The sequence below is a fragment of the Epinephelus moara genome, chromosome 6, assembly GCF_006386435.1.
Source record: "Epinephelus moara isolate mb chromosome 6, YSFRI_EMoa_1.0, whole genome shotgun sequence".
NCBI lineage: Eukaryota > Metazoa > Chordata > Actinopteri > Perciformes > Serranidae > Epinephelus > Epinephelus moara.
The window spans coordinates 13,678,026-13,681,068 of NC_065511.1; the positions used below are offsets into that span (position 1 = coordinate 13,678,026).

Genomic DNA, 3,043 nt, shown 5'->3' on the forward strand with positions numbered 1-3,043 from the left:
ATGGCGTAGGTTACAGCGTAGGCTTGATGTCGACGCAGAGCCTACGCGGTAGCTATGACATTCATTAAATTCAGAAGTATAACAAGCATAAGTCCCATAGCATCTTAGCCCTGTTGTTCACAACCTGGACTTGGGGACTTCCAGTCCATACTTGGCACAGATGTCCCTGTACACTATCCCAGCCACTTGCAATGTCTCTCAGTATACGTGGTCCCAGCTTGCACCTTACATCCAGCTACTACTGTATGTGCAGGACTTTCTCAGGGGCCTCTTTGTGTCTTTGTGTGCGTGTATGTGTTCTAATTTATGCGTTCCATGTTCTTTGCATGTGATATCACATTCTACTGTCCAGTCCGGTCCAGTAAATATCACTTGGCAGACACACTTTTTTGGGTTGGATTTAAGCTATTTTGTTGTTACTGGAGAGTTTCTTTCCAACTCTGTGATACCTATGGACCATCCACTTATTGCAGCAGGTATTGTTAAACATGTGTAACCGAGTCAAGTGGTGAGGGGTTAAAGCCCCAAATAATTAATGAACTGTTACCATAGGTTTCCCCACAATAAATAAAATACAGAGACATAACCTTTGACTGGAGGGGCAATTTATTGAACATATATGCTAAAAATCAGGTTTTGGGGCAGTTTATTCATGAAACACGATAAGAGCTCGAGCAATAGGGTAGATGTTATGCCAACGGTACTAGGGCTGTTACGAGGACAAAAATGCCAATAGGGCACAAACGCTAAAAAGGAGAAAAAAAAAAGCACAACCGTTACTACAAGAGCCAGACATGTAGGGGAGTTACCTGGGTGCTCCCAAAAGGCCCGGACACCACCACACTCACACTGGAGCGCGCGCACACACACACACACACACACACACACACACACGCAGTGAAGGGGCGCCCACAGTCCACCACCCTGTCTGTCTAGCAGGACACTAGAGGAAGAGGAGAAAAAAGACGGTCAGAAGCTGGGATAAATCACAGCACAAAAATTCGCAACTCTCTTAACAAGACCTAGCCTTTGGCAAAACATTTACAACAGCCCATACACCTGTAGCTGAGTCGAATGATAAACATTCACATACAAAAGCAAGGTATAACTGGCAACAGTTTGTCCGGCAGGCAAAACAGCAGTGGCTATACAACCCTAAAACGAGAATTTAAAACAATACATATAGCCACAGAACTACAACATTTATCGTTTCTAAATACCTTGCACTTCATATTTACCTTGACAATGCAGTATATAATGAAACCCAGATCTGGCTCCCGCTCATGCAATGACTGGATGTTTAAGGTAACTGCAATGTAAACCAGTGTTATCACAGGCAAACAACATACATGTGTTAAGTTTCACAGCTGGACCAGGTAATAACTTTCACCTCAGGATATTGGCTTCCAGTCTCATCCCTGTGGTGAGCTTAGCTTAACCGGGCCTACAGGGTCTGGGCGACAGGTGGCTTAAAATGCCTGTAGTAAAAACAAAGTAAAACTGATCAATAAAAACATATTTTAAAGTGTTCACAAAGTTAAAACAAGTAGCCTCAAACCATACCTTCAGGAGACTAACATGCTCCTCAGCCACCCTGGAGAGAAAATGCATCAAGAGACATCCTGAGTGCTCCCTGAATATAAACTCTTAATGAGAATAGTCTCCAGGTGTGTGCTTGCTAATGGAGAGGCAGAGGGTGGAGCTTCCCTGAGAGGGAGAAACTGGATGATGGCCTTACTAGGCCAAAATCCTACCTATCACACATGGTAATTATTTAGTTGTAGTAAAATGTTACTGTCAAGAAAAGGCTGACGTGACTAGTTTTTGTTGACTGGTTTAGCTAGGTTCAGAATCAGAATCAGAATCAGAATCAAAAAGAACTTTATTGTCCATTGCAGAGCAGTGGAAATTCGTCTTTGACGTGGCTCACAATAAAACACAAGTTAAAAATACGTAAAAGACATAAAAAGACATAAAATACATACCAATACAGTATAGAGCAACACACATAAAGCTAATAACCCTGAGTCAAACCCTTAAGATTTATTGATAATGTTGATGGCGGTAGGAATGAATGATTTCTTTACTATGTTTGTTCTTGCTAATGGTACCTTGTAACAGCGGCCAGATGGCAGGAGTTGAAATGAACTGTGGAGTGGATGTGAGAGGTCGTGTATGATGGTGTTGGCCTTCCGTTTAACTGCCTGTGTGTGAAGATCTGTCAATGAGGTCTGAGTGGTGCCTGTTATTTTGGTAGCATGTTTGATGACTTTACACAGTTTGGATTCGTCTTTAACAGAAAGGAAGGTGTACCAGGATGAGATGTTGTAGGTTAGGACTGACTCAATGAGCGATTTGTAAACAACTGTTAAAACATTTTTGCTTACATTAAAAGTCCTCAGCTTCCTTAGCAGAAAGCAGCGCTGTTGAGCCTTTTTGTAAATGTTGCTGCTGTGGTCAGAAAAGGACAATGCTCTGTCGACCTCAATGCCCAGGTATTTGAAGTGTTCCACCTGCTCCACTACCTGCCTTTTAATCACCAGTGGTTGGAGCAGTGTGTGGGCAGCATCCCCAGATGTTGTTCTCCTGCAGCAGCACAGCTCCTTAGTTTTGGAGATGTTCAATTCCAGTGAACTCTCCTCAGTGAGGGTGATCAGTGAGTCCACCTGCTGGTGATATGCGGCTAGGCTGATGGAGTCAGTTAGGTGAGCCACCAAGGCCATGTCATCTGCGTATTTGAGAAGTGTCATATTGTCCGTGCTGCAGATTATGTTGTTTGTGTAGATGGAGAACAGGATGGGAGGTAAAACACATCCCTGAGGGACCCCTGTGTTTAACACAATATTGTGTGATGTTTTGCTATTCACTGTTACATGTTGTGGCCTGTCTCCTAGGAAGTCTTTGATCCAGTTTACCAGTATCGGATTGACCTGTAGTTCAGTGAGGCAGTTCAGCAAGGTGCTTATCTTGACTGTGTTGAAGGCCGAGGAGAAATCCATAAATAAAATCCTGGAGCATGAGTGAGGGTGGTCCATGTTTTTAG

At 43.3% G+C, this 3,043-nt stretch overlaps 1 long non-coding RNA gene across 1 annotated transcript; it reads right to left on the minus strand.

Annotated features, from left to right (window-relative positions):
- Positions 1 to 647: 647 nt before the first annotated feature.
- On the minus strand, positions 648 to 1,592 carry LOC126392064 (uncharacterized). Its single transcript, XR_007570140.1, has 4 exons — positions 1,564 to 1,592; positions 1,391 to 1,478; positions 1,239 to 1,309; positions 648 to 943 (listed from the first exon to the last, which is right to left on the minus strand). It is a non-coding gene; the product is annotated as an uncharacterized LOC126392064 (long non-coding RNA).
- Between the last annotated feature and the right edge of the window lie 1,451 nt (positions 1,593 to 3,043).